Below are 19,837 nucleotides of genomic sequence, written 5' to 3' on the forward strand. Positions count from 1 at the left end.
GAATCAGAACCACATCCCACAAAGACTGCACTGGTGATCTGGGTATTCTCAAGTTAAATCACAAGTATGTTCGAAGCTAAAGTGAGTTTTAAATGGGCCTTGTAGTTGTTGTTTAAAGACAGATCCTTAAACCAGTATCCTGGGTATAATAACAATAATGCCCCCTCAGTGCACAGCAGGTCGCTCTTCCGTGGAGCATAAAATGCCTCACATATGGCAGCAGAGCTAGGAAGGTGGATGTGCAAACAACTGGGTGAGGGGGTGAGGGGGTGAGGGGGTGAGGGTGCCGCTCTCCGCGGAGAGATCACTGCGTCCATAATAAAATCCTCAGAGGATGCCACGAAAGAGACCAGAGAAGAAGAAACAGTTTCTGTAGGAAGACTTTTCCAACTGAGAACGATCAAAGAGATCACTCTTTAGGATGCAGCTAATATTTAATTAGCTCAAATTAGACACGCACTTGAAACTGGGAAAGAATCTGCTCTAACCCCATATAAAAGTTTTTATCTCCTCCATTTTTTTTTTTTTCCGAAAAAGGAAGCTATAGAGTGGGAGGTTTTTATTTTTATTTTTAGGTTTTTTCAAAGATTTGTTTATTTTTCAGAGAGAGAGAGTACCAGCAGGGGGAGCGGCAGGCAGAGGGAGAAGCAGGCTCCCCGTGGAAAAAGGAGCCAGGTGTGGGACTCCTTCCCAAGACCCTGGGATACGACCTGAGCCAAAGGCAGATAGATGCTTAACTGAGCGAGCCACCAATGCTTCCTGAGTGGTAGGTTTTTATAACTTTATTTTTTAACAACTAAGCATATGTATACAGATTTAGATACATTTTTACATCTATATATATACATATATATATATATATACATATACATACATATATATGCATATATGTGTGTATATATCAATATGTAAACACAAATTTTCTATGTCTAATTTCCTCATCTGTGGAATTAGGGTAAAAAAAGATAACCTTGTCATCCTTCTGTGAGGGACGAATGGACCACTAGCCACCATTTCTGGCACATAGTGTTATCTTAATACTACATTCAACTAATATAAATGCCAGTATTAATATATGTAATTTTATTAAAATGTGAGTATTTACATTACAATATGACATCACTTGCACTTTACAGAAGCTATTTGAACTTTCTGATAATTGTGTAGATCTTTTGGAAGTAATTGTGTGAAGTATTTATGATTTACTGCTAATTATGTATAACATGTTTTTCTTTAATAGGTATAGTGTAGGTCATGCCAATTTATAAAGTTAATGTTCAAAGTATGTTACTTTTATATAGTATGTTTTCCAAAATGGCTCAGACGTTTTGTAAATATAAAGAATAAATATATTTTTTTTTTACTTTGCATGAGGGTTGAAATTGTATCAAACATGCTGTTTTCTCATACAGCAAATTCAGAATGGTCATTAATGTATATACATTATCAAAGGTAATTAGGTTTTGATGATATTGTTTTGGAACTCACTAACTATTTTAAATAGTTTCCGCTACTCCCTAAATGTCTACAAAATTAGGTATTTTTCATTTCATTCAATCTTTCATTGAATGAAAATATTTAACATTCTTTTTTTTTTTCTTTTTTCTGTCTTGACAACAGTACCTTACAAATCAGTGCCAAATGGGACACAAAAATCCCTGGGTATCTTAAAGAGGAAAAAAATTATGTAGGTAAACAGATAAATCTTTAGGACATTTGTCTTTATGGGAGAAACTCCTGCTGTTGGTCTCTAACCTGCAGGGCATCCATCTTCTCTACATTGCCAACGGTGTTCCCCAGCTCAGTGATAAAGAGAAATCACTGGAAGAAATAGCACATTCTTCCACGGAGAATTTCCAGACAGACATGAGCCTTTAAAGAAATTACATACACAAAAGTGATTATTTTCTATTATGGCATACTTTACCTTATGTCTTTATGCAAAGTTATTTTGTCAACTGTGCAAAAAAATTTTTTGAATAAGCCATTAGACAAAAATGTACACTAACAAGATTGTTATTTAAACTAAACCAGAACGATTTTATATAAGACATCATTCTTCGTATGTATTAAATGATTTATCACCAAGTACTGTTTTTTGTTTTCAAAACACCATTGAAAAATTACGTTCTTGTTTGAAGTGGTAAGTTTTACTTATTACCCAATTAACACCTTCTTTTTTTTTGGGGGGGGATGGGGAAGCCATTAAAAACAACTTTCTTTTTTATGAAGTAATTTTGGGTGACAAATGTAATCACTTATTTTGTGTTATATTGTGAAGTGACTTAATAGTAATCATTTCTCCTGTTTTTTTTTTTTTTAAAGTACCCAAATTCTTAAATAGACACTTGAATGTCTTTGACTCTCAACTGGTGCTGTGTACACCCATGAGAAGTACAAGGCAGGATAAGGGGGTACAGTAAAAGGGAGTCAGGAAAGAGGAGGGAGAGAAAGAGACAGATGGAGAGATAGAGAAAGAGAAGGAGAAAGAAAGAGAGCTAGCACGAGCCAGCTCTATAAATTGTCTTACAAATGACAAAAAACCCTGGGGATATCGCCACACTCAGCACTAATATTTTGCACTAAAAATAGAAGACAGAAATCTTGGCAAAAACTGTTAACTCTTCTTCTTGATGGCTCATTTATTCCCCTGAGGACATATATATGGTTGTGTGGTTTCTCTTTCATCTTTTTAGTTATGATTTTTAAACCAAGAATGTCAGGCTTATTTCACACTGTGGAATCTACCTCCAGAATGACCTCGTGTACCTGTTTACAATTCTTTCTGTGAGTGATTTTTGGAGCCAGGTAATCCATAATGAGTTACAATTGGCAACAATCAAATGTAGACATTCATTTTTTTGTGGATAATATTTATCAATGTTTTTAAGTTGCCTACAGTTGATAGCATTTATCTTTCTCTGAAACAGACAATTACATTTAAAAATAGTTTTTTGGTAGGGGTGTCTGGGTGGCTTAGTGGGTTGAAGCCTCTGCCTCTGGCTTGGGTTGTGGTCCAGGGTCCTGGGACCGAGCCCAGCATCGGGCTCTCTGCTCAGCAGGGAGCCTGCTTCCTGCTCCTCCCCACCCCCGCCTGCCTCTCTGCCTACTTGTGATCTCTGTCTGTCAAATAAATAAATTTTTTAAAAAGAAGAAGAAATGTTAAAAATAGTTTTGTGGCAGAGTGGGCGGAGTTGTAGACATTTTAAAGGAGTCTTATTTTATGGAATTTTCTACACTGGTGTCATTATTTGTTTATGTAAGTGTGTATGAGTAAGACAGATTGAAAGAAAGAGGGAAAAAGACAGGGAGGAAAGGTGGAAGAGAAAGGGAGAGAGAGAAAGTAAGGGACCAAAATGAAGAGAAGATGGTAGCATTAAGAAATATGGGCCAACATCCGGTTTCTAAAATCACAGCGCCCTCCAGGGAAACCCAAGAATACTTGAACACACCTGTAGCTGAACAACCAGGGTTTATTGCTTCTGGTTACAAGGGAGATTACACCCACAGGAAACTATGTGGTGTTCAGTACAAGTGCCTTAAAAATTAGTTATTATAGGATTTGGGTGTGTATTAAGTGATTTTAGAAATCATTTCAGGAAGTGGCACTGTACTCTGGATTAGACTTTTTCAGAAAGCAGATAATAGTGTATGATTTGATATCTTAAATCTTATCCAGAAGAAGTTGAAGAGTAGACTAGCAATTAGCACTATAACTGGTAAAGAAGCATCAATCATTTATACTATTTAGAAAACAGGTTTGGCCACTTTTGTTATTTGGACAATTGTCATGTTTTGTCTGGATTTAGACATGGTTTACAGAATATTCTGATTTTCATCTTGATCTTTCACAGTTAATAGTAGCCTTGTCCGGTGCTGATGTTCTGCAAAAAGCTTATGTTGAATAAAAGAGTAGGAAGATGTAGCTAAGAGTGCCATGCCAGCTCCTAGCAAAACCTAGTCCTGGCTGATGACCAGGGAAACTCCTGGATTTCAGGGGTTGCACTTCTCTTTCTCACATTTACAAAATAGTGACTGAATACCCACTATGGAAAATGAGATATAGTAGGCTAAAAATTAACACTACAGAGAAAGCAAAAGAAAAAAGAAAAAATCAATAATATTGATAAGCTTATCAAATCTACATTGTTAGTCTACTTTATTATAAATACAAGAGATTATCAAACTTCTTAAATTTTAAATAGTTATATCATTTTAGATAACAGAGCCCATTTTACCTTTTACTAAAGGCTTTAACATTTAACTCAACAAATGTCCTTGGAATATCAACCAAGACCCTCCAAAAGCCTCAAGCATAATTATCATTTTCAATAAATTATGTTTTAAAATATATGTACTTAGTCATATTAAGTTTGAAATTAATTTTAAAGTTAATACTTCAGACACTAAAATAGCCACATATTTTACATAGTTGGGTTACAAGAATCAGCATGTAGTAAGGTTGATTTAATGGATCTAAAGAAGTGAATGCCCTTCCAAAAATTACTAGAGTAAAACAATTAGCCTTTGTTAATTTATTCTTGATAGTAAATTTTCATATTTTATAAAAATGTCTTAAAGTTAGGTGATTTTTGAAGGTCATAGTCCATAAATAAGTTTCTATTTTATTTCAAGTAAAATATAGAAAATTGGATCTACTATCAGAATTCCTGGGTTGATTTATTATTTCAGTGGATATCCTTAAGCAAATCATTTAACATTAATCTTCTTTTCCAAATTAAAAAAAGTTGATAAAAATAATTTTTCCATTCAAATATGCTTTTTATAGATATTAACTGACATAAACCACATTTGGACTGCATTTATGATGCCCTATTTCCTACAATTTTCTATTATCAAAGCTCTATTATCCAAAAGTCTTTGAACTCTTAAAGAAAAGGCGTGTATATGGTCTACATATTTAGTGTTATTATTAAATTAATAAATATTTTGAAAAGTATTTTACAAATAATATAACAAATCATTTTTGTATTTACTATTGTGGTAAATGACTTACTAGAGGAGAAATATGCAGCATTTTGATTATCAAAGCATGGAGACTAATTTATTCCCTCTAATTTTCAACTAACCAGGATGAGATTAAACCAAAAACTTTTATTTCCCTTCCAAATACCATTGCATATAAAATGGAATGATATGGTCTAAACCAAAAGAGTCAAAGGCAACACAAAACCCTTCAAACTCGCGTAGTCTAAATATCTGATTCTATTTTAAGATGGAAGTATAAGAGGGGGCATTTTCATCTTCTACATATCAAAAAACAACACTGAAAAAAATATTTAAGTTGAGAAATATATCAACACAAGACGGCAAAAGAATGGAATAAACAAAATGAGTGAATAAGTAATGTTAACAAAGGAAGATCAACAGATACGTTAGATAGAAAGAATAAAAAAGGTGATAAAGTTTAGAATAGAGAAAATGGAAAACACAAGATTTGTAGAGAGAGTATTTGATAATTTACTAAGACAGAGGAAAGATGTTGTGTTCCGAATTAATAAACTCTGTGAATGTAAAGGTAAAAAGTACTCTAGAAATAACGTCTGTGACGGGGAGGTGGGGTGTTTGGCTCAGTTGGTGAAGCATCTGACACTTGATTTCAGCTCAGGTCATAATCTCAGGGGTTGTGAGACTGAGACCTTCACTGGGCTTTGTGCTGGGCATGGAGCCTGCTTAAGATTCTCTCTGTTCTCATACCCCTAATTTCTTGTGCTGTCTCTCTTTAAAAAAATGAAAAAGAAAAGAAAGAAATAATAGCTGTGATATTATAATATTAATGTAACAGGATAAAAATGCTTGAAAACATAGACAAAGGAAAAATATTAAAAGATCCCAAAAAAGCAAAAGGCTTCATATCTGTATTAAAAGTAGACTCACATATCATAAAAAAATTGAATCCAAAAGACAATGGCCACATAATTTAGATTTTGGCATTAAGTAGATTACTTACATTCAAAATGGTGAAGGACTCAATGTTTTTTGTGAAGATTAGGAAAAACCAGGGATGTGTCCTCTCACTACCTCTATTCAACATTACACTGGAGTAGAATCTAGGCTGTTCATAAGGAAAAAAAAAGAAAGAAAGAAATAAAAAAGGTATCCAGATTGGAAAAATAGTAGTAAATTTTGCCTTTATTCAAAATTTTATATTGTCTATATAGAAAAATCCAATTATTGTATTTTAAAAAGCTACTAGAACTAAAAAGTTTGGTAAGGATTTTGTACAAATGATCAATATAGAGAAATCAAGAAAACTATACATCAAAATTGCAAGTGAATATAGATTAAAAATCCTCAACAAAATATTAGCAAATCTATTCCAACAAAGTATGAAAAGATTACACAATTAAACCGAGTGGGACTCATCTATAGTATGTAAACTTGGCTCAACATTTGAAAAAGAATCAATGTGATCCTTACATGAACAAAATTTTTAAAAAATCACATGAGCATATTGATACATGCATAAAAAGCATTCCAAGAAATCTGTGACCAGTTCATGATTAAAAACTCTTAATAAACTAGGAATAAAGGGAACTTTCTCAGTTTGATAAGGATTGCAAAGGCCCTATAGGTAACACCATCCTTAACGGTAAGAAACTCAACACTTTTTCACCAAGATCAGGAACAAAACAAATATGTCCCCTATCAGTACTCTTTTTAAACTTCATACAAGATACTCTGTAAAGAAAATATGAAAGAATTGACCAAAGAACTGGAACTAATAAACTGATACACTACTTTGGAAGGTAGTAGGTGCACTTGAGAAATTAAACATACTTATTAAGGAGGGCACAGATTGTATGGAGCCCTGGGTATTATACACAAACAATGAATCATGGAACACCACATCAAAAAATAATGACCCTAACCCTAACCCTAACCCTAACCTTAACCATAGTCACTCTATGGTGACTAACATAACACGAGAAGAAAGGAAGGATGAACAAACTTTAAAAAAAAAAAAAAAGAAAGAAAGAAATTAAACATACTATTACTATTAGATCAAGCAATTGCACTCCTTGGTATTTACCCAAAGGAGTGCAATTTGTGACCACACAAAGACAGAACACAGATATTTTAGCAGCTTTATTCATAATTGCCCAAATTTGGAAGCAACCAAATTTTTAGTAGTGGACAGAAAAACTGTGGTATATCCAGACAATGGAGTTGTAATCAATGAGCTATTAAGCCATTAAAAGTGGAACCTATACTGAATATTTTTACATGAAAGAAGCCAATGTGTAAAGGCTACATACTATATGATTCCAACTGTATGACATTCTTGGAAAGGAAAACTATGTAGACAGTCAAAAGATCTTTGATTGCCAGAAGTTGTAGTAGGGAAGGACAAACAGGGGGACCATGGAGGATTTTTAAAGCAGTGAAAATATTCCGATACAATAATAGGTACATGCCATAATACATTTGTCTAAGCCCCTAGAATATACAACACCAAGAATGAACCCTATGGTAAACTATTGACTGGGGGATTATAATTTTCAAACAGGTTCATCAATTGTAACATATACAGCACTCTGGTGAGGAATGTAGATCATGAGGGGCACTATGCATATGTGCCACAGGGGTATATTGGATACCATGTACTTTACCCTCAACTATGTTGTGAACCTTAAATTTCACTAAAGTCTTATAAATCAATAAATACAAACTTTACAATGGCATAGAAATATGAATTAAGGATGAATCTGACAATGGTTGTTAAAGAACATTAAAAACTAAAAATTATTCCTGAGAAAAAATTTTAAAGTATCTTAATAAAAAGAGAGGGTACTGTGTTCATGAATCTAAACAATCAATATAAATATGTGAATTCTCCTAAATTCACCCACACAGTAACACAATACCCATTAAAATCTCAGAATTGTTCATAGAAATTAACTGATTCTAAAATTCATTTGAAGAGGGACCCCTGGCTTATTTGGTCGGCAGACCATACTACTCTTAAACTCAGAGTTGTGAGTTTGAGTCCTTCAAAGGATGTAGAAATCACTTAAAAATAAAGTCTTGAAAAATATAAAATTAATTTGAAGATGAAAAGGACCCAGAGTAGCCAAATGAACTTTGAAGAGAACAAAGTGAAGAGGACCAAGCTTCTTCCATGACATATCACATGGCTGTAGTCATCATGGCAGTGTGTTATTGGTTGAAAGATAGATAAATACAAATTTGTAGGCAGTCCAGAACACGAACCCATGGATCATTTATAGCAGAGATGCAAAGATAATTTGGATAGAGGAAGAATATCCTTTTCAACAACATTTGTTGAAAACAATGGGATATCTATCTGTAAAAATATATGACCTTTGACCCATACCTCACCCTATACATAAAACTTCCCTCAAAATTAGTCAGAAACCTAAATGTAGAACCTAAATATGAAAATTTTAGGGGAAAAAAAGCCCTCTCCAATACTGGGTTATAATTACAAATAAATAAATATTCAAATGTCGAGGAAAATGTTTAAAAAGTAGGGTCCTGGATTTCAATCATTTGTAGACAAGACAAAGTGGTAAAGGAAATTTTCTGAGCAGACCTTGAGAATATAAGTGTTTGCTTAATATAGTTGCATGACTAGGAGAGTCTTTTTTCCCCCCAATGAATGGTTTCCCTCACTCTTTGTAATTTTCTAACATATATGTAGCACATATTCTCAACATCATAAAAGAGGAATGAGGAAGCAACCCAAATATAATTTACTATTGATTTCTAAACCACTCTTAGGTAAAATTTTTGATACATTTTCTGTCTTTGGTATCACAGAATTTATTTTCCAAATAACTCAATTTCTTCATAGTAGATAATTAGGAGTTTAAATTAAGACTTGTAAGTAGGTTAAAAAAAATCTGAAAACTGTATTTTAAAAATATATTTCATTGCACTGAAATTATCAAGATACCTAGGAATAGACCTAATTAAAAAAAGTGAAAGATCTGTGCTCCGAAAACTATAAAACACTGATGAAAGAAATTGAAGACCACACAAACAAATGGAAGTCCTCATGGGTTGGAAAAGCAAATATTGTTAAAATGTCTATACTATCCAAAGCAATTTAACCATCTAATGCAAACCTTATCAAAATATCAACAGCATTTTTCAAAGAGCTAGAACAAACAATCCTAATACTTGTATGGAACCAAAAAAGACCCCAAATAGCCAAAGCAACCTTAAAAAAGGAAATCAAAGTTGTAGGCATCACAATTCCAGACTTCAAGTTATATATTACAAAGATGTAGTAATCCAATAGTATGGCATTGGCCCAACTACAGCCACATTGATCAATGGAACAGACTAGAAAACCCAGAAGTAACCCACAATAATATGGTCAATAATTCAACAAAGCAGGAAAGAATATCCGATGTGAAAAAGACAGTCTCTTCAACAGATGGTTTTGGGAATACTGGACAGCAACATGCAAAAGAATGAAACTGGACCACTTTCTTACACCATGCACAAAAATAAACTCAAAACAGATTATATACTTAATTGTGAGACATAAAACCATGAAAATCCCAGGGAACAGTACAAACAGTCATGTCTCTGACATTAAATGTAACAACATTTTTCTAGATGTGTTCTAAGGTAATACAAATGAAAGCAATAATAAACTACTGGAACTACATCAAAATAAAAAGATTCTACACAACAAAGGAAACAACAAAATAAAAGGCAACTACTGAATAGGAGAAGATATTTACAAATAACACATCTGATAAGGTGTTAGTACATAGAATATATAAAAAAATTATATAAATCAATACCCAAAAAACCAAATAATCCAATTTATAAGTGGACAGAAGACATGAGCAGTCATTTCTACAAAGAAGACCACATCCAGATGGCCAACAGACACATGGAATGATGCTCAACATCACTCTTCATCAGGGAAATGCAAATCAGAACCTAAAAGAGATATCACCTCACACCTGTCAGAATGCGTACAATCAACAACATGTAATAACAGGTGTTGGTAAGGTTGGGGAAATAAAGGAATCTTCTCACACTGTTAGTAGGCATGCAAGCTGATGTAGCCATTGTGGAAACAGTGTGAAATTTCCTCAAAAAGGTAAAAACAGAACTACTTTGTGATCCAGTATTCCCACTACTAGGTATTTACCAAAATAATTCAAAGACAGTAATTCAAAGGGATACATGCACCCCAACATTTATAGCAGAATTATTTACAATAGCCAAGATATAGTCCAAGTGCCCATTGACTGATGAATAGGTAAAGAAGTGGTATATGTATTCACTGGAATATTATCCAGCCTTAAAAGAGAAAGAAACCTTGCCAACTTCAAGAACAGAGATGAAGCTAGAGAGTATAATGCTAAGTGAAATAAGTCAGAAGAAAAATACCATAGGATTTCACTCATATGTGGAATTTAAGAAACTAAGCAAATGAGCAAAGATTTAAAAAGAGAGAGGGAAAGAGAAGCCATGAAACAGACTCTTAACTATAGAGAACAAAAGGATGGTTTCCAGAGGGGAGCTGGTGAGGGAATAGTAGGTGTTGGGGGTTAAGGAGAGCTCTTGTGAGGAGCATGAGCATGGGGTGATGTAAGGAATTGTTGAATCACTAAGCTAAACATCTGAAAGTAATATAACATTGTGTGTTAACTATAATAGAATTAAAATTCTTAAAAAGAAAAAAAATAAATAAAAATATAATTCATTTAATAGATAATTGGAGAAGGTTTATGTTTGCCTCTGAAGCAGGTGGGTAAAGACCCCATCCTCAAGCATGTTCTTGGCACTCCCATTTGGATTGGATTATATTACAGGCAATATTAAACTAAGAGGATTTAATTAATGGTAGGGTGATGGTTAATTTTTTATGTCAACTTCACTGGATAGAGGGTGCCAGATTAAAAATTATTTCTGGGGTGCCTGTGCTGGTGTTTCCTCATAAAGTTAACATTTGAATCAATGGACTCAATGAAGTAAATTTCCCTTCCCAATGTTAATGGATATCATCAATCCATTGAGGGCTTTAATAAAACAAAAGGCAGAGGGAGGATCAATTTGCCCATTTTTGCTTTCTACCTGCCACATGTTGGGACATCTCAAATCATCTTCTCCTACCCTGGGACTGGGATGTAAATCATTTTTAACCTTGGTTTGTAGGCATTCAGATTCAGACTGAATTACATCACTTTGGGTCTCCAGCTTGCAGATGGCAAAGTGTGAGACTTCTCAGCCTCCATTACCATGTGAGCCAATTTCTCCTAATCCTACTCCCACCTCCTGTCTATCTCTTTCCCATTGCTCTGGAGAACCCTGACTAACACAGGTAGTTTCAGAGAAAAGAGGAGTGGGGAAGAGTGAACTTATGATTGAATCTTTCAAGATCGTACTCAGAAGAGAGGAAATAACCAAAAGTTCAATGTTCTCTTTTTAGTCACAAGTTATTTTTCCTCTACTATTGTCCTTGATCTTTCTTTTAAGAGTTGAGACTTCCCAGTAAGACTTCTAAGGTGTTGTTTTGTATCACTTCTGTTTTAGCACCCAAATCAATATTATTTTGAATGCTAAACAATACATTCCTATTGAATGACCAGGTAAGAGGCTCCTGGTGCTATAGATCTTGACAAACCAGAATATTTCTAAAAACAAACAAAAAATCTGAGTCTTAAAAATAAAACCCAAATAGTAAAACACAATTTAATAGAAAAAGACATGTAAGACTTTTAACAATATAACATTTTTTTTATTTCCATGAAGATTTATTGTCAATCATATGTTGTATCCAGTATTATGTTAATCGGGCAGTATTTATATATTTTAACATTTTTAATTTAAATTAAATTCGGTTCACATGTAGCATATTGTTAGTGTGGAGAGAATTTAGTGATTCATCAGTTGCATATAACACCCAGAACTCATTACACCAAGTGCCCTCCTATTGGCCATCACCCAATTACTCCATCCCCCTACCCGCCTCCCCTTTAGCAACTCTCAGTTTGTTTCCTGTAGTTAAGAGTATCTTATGGTCTGCCCCCTTCTGTTTGTATCTTATTTAATTTTTCCTTCCCTTCCCCTATGTTCATCTGTTTTGTTTCTGAAATTCCACATGTGAGCAAAATCATATAGCATTTGTCTTTTCTGACTTATTTTGCTTAGCATAATACCTTCTAGTTCCCCATGTCATTGCAAATGGCAAGATTTCATTCTTTTTGTTGACTGAGTAGTATTCCAGTTTGTGTGTGTGTGTGTGTGTGTGTGTGTGTGTGTGTGTGTGTGAGATATATCTCATGATGAGGTATACCTCATCTTCTTTATCCATGCAGCTGTCAATGGTTATCTGAGCTCTTTCCATAGTTTGGCTATTGTGGACATTGCTGTTATAAACATTGGGGTGCATATGCCCCTTCAAATCACTATTTTTATATCTTTTGAATAAATACCAGTAGTGCAATTGCTGGATTGTAGGTACTTCTGTTTTTAATTTTTGAGGAACCTCCATACTGTTTTCCAGAGTGGCTGCAACAGTTCGCATTCCCACCAAAAGGGTAAGAGAGTTCCCCTTTCTCTGCAAACTCACCAACATCTGTTGTTTCCAGAATTATTCATTTTAGCCATTTTGACTGGTGTGAGTGGTTCTGCTTTGTATTTCCCTGATGCCAAGTAGTACTGAACATTTTTTTCAAGTATCTGTTAGCTTTTGTCTGTCTTCTTTGAAAAATACTATATAACTTAAGATAGGATTAAAATACTGAGAAGAAGAAATTAGGACAGATTTAGCTGATAAAATGCACACACACACACACACACCTGCACATTTGAATTTCATTAAATTAAAACAAAATTTTCAAACTAGTGTTTTTGGAGGCTTCATGAGCTAGTTTATACTCTTTGGATTCTTTTCTATATCTTCCTCTTATAAATGATACAACATCTGAAATTTTAGACTTAAAAAATATATCTGGGACATTTTATTTGTCTATTTTACACTTAAATAAAATATTACCTTCTTTTTAAATAAAAAGTATTACAGAGACTGTAAAGCTTGTGATTGTGCTACATATGATTTTCTTTAAAAGATTTTAAAAGCAGACACATCATCTTCAAAGACTGTTGATTTCAGAGAGAAATGAGACAGTAACATTGAACCCATGGTTTCAGGTTTTGAGTCTCAGTTTCCATTGTTCACTCAGCTTTTGTGAAAATTTGTTCAGAAAAGCTTTGGGAATGGAGCTTATATAGTACAGCAGTGAAGAGATAGGAGCCAAGAAGTGACTTGCTAAACTAGCAAATATATATAGGGGTCATCAGATAAAGTTTAATAATTATGGAAAACAAGCTGAGAAGAAAGCTCATGATCTCAACTAACTTGAAAAGATCAAGGATGCTTGAAAGGATGAGAAATAATGTTGAAACATTAAACATCATTTTCAAACCTCAAGCCTATGATAATGTCAATCATAAAAAGGAATAAAAATAAGTGCTAAGGAAATGGAGACACATTAAAAGTAGAAAAGAAAGACAAAATAGTAAACAACTTTACAAATATTTAAAATATAAAATTACTCACCATATGATAAGAAATGAAAAAACTATTAAAAAGCACAATATTGATGAAAAAATCTGTTCACCACATTATATTGGATTTAGCAAGCAATTTTAAGATGAATACAAACCAAATGTGTAATGTGACAACCAAACGTCAAAAGAAAAGAGATGAAATTATACATTTTGTCTCTATCGCTTCCTTTCCTTGTGGTGAGCAGTGGTTCAGCATTCTTTCCTGGTGTTGATACTTCCCAGTTCCCCCTTCTCCAAGTTCTTTCAGCCTAAATTTGGCATCACAGACAAAACAGGAAGCTTGTATAACACAGATCAGAGGTTTCTGTCTTTCTACATGGTATCTGAAGAAAAATGTAAACTGAAACTCTAATAACAATTGCTTTTTCTTTTTAGAGATTTTATTTATTTATTGAGAGAGAGAGAGAGAGAGAGAGAGAACAAGGGCTGGGGAGGTGAGAGGGGCAGAGGGAGAAGCAGACTCGCCACTGAACAGGGAGCCCAGAGGCAGGACTGGACCCCAGGACTCCGGGATCATGACCTGATCAGAAAGCAGATGCTTAACTGACTGAGGGACCCAGAAACCCCAACAAATTGTTTTCAAGAGAGTTTTAACGACTTGCTTCCCCTTGGGTAATAACTTTATTATCCATATTATTACATATGTTAAAAGATAGATAATATATCCAAGAAATTTGACTATGTGTTTTAAGCTCATTGTTTATAAAGGTGATTGGTAGCTCTGCTTGCAACTGTAACACCAAAAACAAACAAGCAAAACAGACCCATGAATCTGAACATAGCTCTTAGCAGAACCTAGAATCTCCCTCATGCATTCACTCATGAATCACCTCATGGGTCTCCCATATTCTGACCTGCTGATAAATTTGCAGTCACTATGCCCTTTGTTATTTATTTGTCCACTTTACCTATTAGTTTTTTATGTGATTTCAACAAACAATAAACATTTTAGAGGTTCCTTGTTAATTAATTATAACCTATAACCTATAGCAGCTAAGTTATAGCAAACATAAACTATAATTGATACATCTCTCAGTGTCAATCATCATTCTGATTTCTATCAATGTAGGTTATTAGTTTAGTCTGATCTTGGCTTTCATGCAATAAAAACATACAGTATGTAATTTTTGGTAGCTGTAATTCTATTTATTTCTAAAACAAATATGATATTCAAAACCAACATTATGGTTTTGAGAGTTGTATATATTACTGCATTATAAATAGTTCATTTTTGTTTATTGCTATTAACATTGTATATAACATTGGGTTACATGAATAAACTAGTTGAGTATTTTAAAGTTGAGTATTTAAAGCGTATTTTAGAGTATTTTAAATTGGTGGCATAACCACTCATTTCTGTTGGACATATACTCAGAAATTGAATTGCTGGGGCACCTGGGTGGCTCAATCCTTAAGCGTCTGCCTTCCGTTCAGGTCAGGATCCCAGGTTCCCGGGATCAAGCCCTGCATTGGGCTCCCTGCTTGGCAGGAAGCCTGCTTCTCCCTCTCTCATTGTCTGTCATATCAATAAATAAAGTCTTTAAAAAAAACTGAATTGCTGAGGCATAAGTCTACATATTCAAGGTTAAATAGGTACAGCCAAATAGGTTCTCCAAGTGGTACCCCAATATAAACAATCACCACAAATATATGACAATTCCATTCTCCATCCTTACCAACACTTGGTATTACCTGATCTTTTAGTTACGGTCATGCTTGGGGGAGAATGGTATCTCATTAGAGTTTCAATTTACATTTGCCCTATAAGTAGAAGTTTTGAGCAACATTTCATTTATTAGCCTTTTGAGAAGCAGCTGTTTTATTTTCTACTTGCTGATTTTTAAAAAAGTAATAATTTTACATGAAAGGTCATTCTATTATTAATGGAGTGGATCTATTAGTGTGTTTAACTTTTATTGACCCCCAAGTACAGTGTGTAGAAAATAATTGCAAAAGAGTATGTTAACTGAATACCCAGAACAGCTCCATTTCTTTCTGATTTTATAAGTAATAAAAGTATATAAAAGATAAGACCCTTAATTTGAAAATCTCATGGCTGATGGTGTAAGACTGCTTCTGTGATAAATATATGCTGGGAAATGGACACAAGACAGCATTGCCAGACAAAATTAATGGTATTTGTGTCCCAGCTGAGTCATAAGTATTACCAGATTCTTGCCAATTATTTGAATTAGCTTGGATATAAAGACAGGAAAATCCATAACATGATTAAACAACATTTATTCTTTCCTTTTTTTCCCCCCTCTCTATACTAACTCCCTTATTTCTATATTTTGGATTTTACCATCGAGTTTTGTCTGAGAATAAAACTGGCTTATGTCTGGCACCTGGCTGGCTCAGGGGGTTAAGAACCTGCCCTTCACTTGGGTCATGATCCCAGGGTCCAAGGACCAAGTCCCACATCTGGGTTCCCTGCTCAGCCAGGATTCTGCTTCTCCCTTTTCCTCTAGTTGCTACTCTCCTCTGTTCGTGTGTACTCTTTCTCTCTCTCTGTCAAATAAATAAATAAAATCTTTAAAAAACTGGTTTATGTCCAAGAATACTAGTGTTCCTTTTTGTGTGAGATCCAAGTGTTTTGTGGGGGCAACAAGAATCACTTAAAAAATATATAAAATATATTTTGAGTTAAACAACTCCTTTTACAAATAATAGAACATTACTCTTATGAAAATAATTTGCTAATAAACAACAGAAATCTGTCACTGTAAGCTACTTCAATATTTAATGTATAAACCACGTGCAATTCATGTATTATAAAATATTCCCCTAGATTAAAATGGTCTTGGTAATACCTATCATTCTGGAGGAGGGCAAAATATTTTATTCTGATAAGAACTGTCACTATATAATAATGATGATGATTTCACAAATCACAGAGTACAACTTACATAGTCCTCATTTTTTAATCTACAAAAAGGAACTGAAGTATTCTTTCATCTGATAATCCATTTAATAAGAATATATAAGAAAATTTTCAGAGATGGAAATATATTTCCATGCATCCTTATTTATTACATAAACTTAAAGTGAATATCTGTATCAAGAAAAAAAGTAATAGCAGATAATTTATGTTGTATTAATTATATGAAATATTCACTTTCACTGATATTAATAGTATTTGAAGATATACTTAATATATTTAAGGATATAGGATTTAATTAAGGGGAAAAAGAGAACACATAGGAATTGTTCTCTATTTGCTAAATAGATAAATCTATTAGTAGTTGAAAATATAAAAAAAATTGTTAGTGGTATGCTATATGTGCTAGAATTATTGGTACCTATACATTCATTGCATTTTTAAAAAATCTATTTATTTCTAAAACAAATATGATATTCTACAATGAAACAATATGAAAGGAAATATAATCTCTCATTTACTCCTGATAATTTTTCAATTTTGTAAAATTTTTAATTAACTTTTTGTTTTCCCCTTCTTCCATATCATAGTGTCAAATCTAAATGTTATTAAATTTTAAATATCCAATGTTAAGTGATGATAACTATATAACTATATGTGCTATATGTAGCATATATATGCTATATATGCTATATAACTACATCTAAGTGATGCTAACATAACTATGCAAGACACTAAATATAAAATAAGAATAGAATATAATTCTTACAATTAAAGAAAATTTTTGGTTATAAGAAAATTATACAATCAAATAATTCTATATCTAATATAATAAGTAGTTTAATAATATTTGCTAGAACCATGCATAAGTATTATGAGTATAATAAAATTTGATGGCACCATGCATAACTGATAAGCTATCAGTTTTGCTACAAGAGACTCGTGAGACATATTTATAAATAAGAGATGATATTTGAAATGGTTCTTGAAAAGATCACAGGAGATTGCTGGTAAACTGAACAAGACAAGCTTGGGCAAGGGAAAGTATAGCATGGAAAGAAAAAAAGCAGTAAAAAGAACTAGAAACAAAAAGGAGTAAAATAAATATGTAAAAAAGAAAAGATAAGAGGAAGCAAGATGGTGGAGGAGGAGCAGACTGAAATAGAAGTAGTCCCAGGAATTCAGCTGGACAGTTATCAAACCAGTCTGAACACCTACAAACTCAACAGGAGATAGAAGAGAAGAAGAGCAACAATTCTAAGAACAGAAAATTGATCCCTTTGGGGAAGGCAGGATGTGAGGAGAAGTGAATCCAAAGCCACGTGAAGATAAACCATTGGGGGGGGGAGGGGCTGGCTCCCAGCAAGTGAAGGAGCAGCAGAGCACAAAATCAGAACTTTTAGAAGTTGGCTCCACTGAAGGATGTTGCTCCGGAGGCTAAGTGAGGGTGCAGCCCTCTCGGGGACAGTGTGGTCTCAGGACCCGCGGGGTCACAGAAAGACTGGTGGTGTCTGAGTATGGCAGAGTTCCTAGGTATTGGAGTGGAGAAGCCAACTACAGAGACAGAGTCAAGGAGGGAGCTCTCAGCTCAGGGTTACCTTAAGCCCTGATGGATATGACACAGTCAGGCTCTTCAAGCAGGGACGCCACAAGTGGCAGGTCCTGGGAGACTCACCTTCTTCCTCCTCTGGGAGGAGTGGTGCAGGAGCATGCTGCAGGAATCTCCAGTATTGGAGATTCCAAACGGGGCTGTGCTCCAGAGATAGAAACACTTGGTCACAGGCCAGGTGAGCACAGAGCGAGGCTGGTGACCAGGGAGATGGGACAGATTGACTGCTTTTCTCTGAGGGCGCACTGAGGAGAGGGACTTGAGCAATCTGCTCCTCTGAACAGGACACTGGGTGGCGGTCATCTTCATTCCCGTCCTCCAAAGCGGTAGGGAAAGCGTTCAGGGAACAAAACGTACTGAGAGGAACCCAAGCAGATTACTTAGCCTGGCCCCTGGCAAGGGCACTGCAATTCCGCCTCAGGCAAAGACATTTCAGAATCACTGCAACACGTCCCTCCCCGAGAAGATCAGCAAGAACAACCCGCCAAGACCAAGTTCACCCATCAACGAGAACTGTGAAACTCCAGAGTGAAGGAAAAGCAACACATAGAATTCATGGCTTTTTCCCCATGATCTTTTAACTTGCAAAGTTAAATATTTTTAATTTTATTTTTTCTTATTCTATTCTTTTTAACTTTTCCTCTTTCCTCTTTTAACTTTTTAAAACTATTTTATCAATACTTTTTATTAAAAAAGATTTTTAAATTTTCATTGTTATAGTCATATTTTATCCCTTCCTTGTATTTAACCATATTTTTTGTATACATATAGGTTTTTTAATTTAAATTTTTGGGATATAATTTCTTTTAATAGATCAAAATATACCCTAAATCTAGCTCCAGCCTGATCATATTCTCTGCTTCTTTTTTTCTTTTTCCAACCAATTTATCTTAGTAAGTCCTTTTTCAGAATCTTTTTAATTTTCATCTTTACAGTCATATTCCATCCCTTCATCATGTTTACCTTTATTTATGTATATATATAAGCTTCCCTTTCTTTTTTAAAATTTTGGGAAGTATTTTAGCCTAAGAGACCAGAATACACTCAAAATCAAGTAGGTGGCTCTAAGTCTAATATATGTATATATATATATTTTTTTAATTTTTTATTTTTTATAAACATATATTTTTATCCCCAGGGGTACAGGTCTGTGAATAACCAGGTTTACACACTTCACAGCATTCACCAAAGCACATACCCTCCCCAATGTCCATAATCCCACCCCCTTCTCCCAAACCCCCTCGCCCCAGCAACCCTCAGTTTGTTTTGTGAGATTAAGAGTCACTTATGGTTTGTCTCCCTCCAAATCCCATTTATTTGTTTATTTTATTTTATTTGTTTCTTTAATTTGTCCCCCTTTAATTTTTTCCCCTTTCTTCTCCCCCATTTCAGGTCTCTTTTGATTTGGTTAGCATATACTTTTCTGGAGTCTTTGCCACCCTTTTAGTATTTTACTCTCTCATTCATATATTCTTACCTGGATAAACTGACAAGGCAGGAAAAACTCACCACAAATAAGTAAATAAAAAGCACAAAAGGCATTACAACAGCTAGGGACCTAATCAATATGGACATTGGCAATATGTCAGAACTAGAGTTCAGAATGACAATTATCAAGGTGCTGGCTGGGCTCGAAAAAGGCATGGAAGATATTAGAGAATCCCTTTCTGGAGAAATAAAAGAACTAAAATTTTACGAAGTTGAAATAAAAAAAACCTATTAATGAGGTGCAATAAAAAATGGAGGTTCTTACTGCTAGG

The 19,837-nt window shown here is 34.2% G+C and overlaps 1 long non-coding RNA gene across 1 annotated transcript in view; it reads right to left on the bottom strand.

Annotated features, from left to right (window-relative positions):
* Positions 1-5,983: 5,983 nt before the first annotated feature.
* LOC123388977 overlaps positions 5,984-19,837 on the bottom strand; it is a 76,924-nt gene continuing 63,070 nt past the window's right edge. Inside the window, exon 7 of the long non-coding RNA XR_006603498.1 lies at positions 5,984-6,076. This is a non-coding gene — a long non-coding RNA (uncharacterized LOC123388977). The remainder of the gene's footprint in view (positions 6,077-19,837) is intronic.

Source organism: Mustela putorius, unplaced genomic scaffold (genome assembly GCF_011764305.1).
Source record: "Mustela putorius furo isolate JIRA1106 unplaced genomic scaffold, ASM1176430v1.1 tig00003932_pilon_pilon_pilon:0A:0A, whole genome shotgun sequence".
Taxonomy (NCBI): Eukaryota; Metazoa; Chordata; class Mammalia; order Carnivora; family Mustelidae; genus Mustela; species Mustela putorius.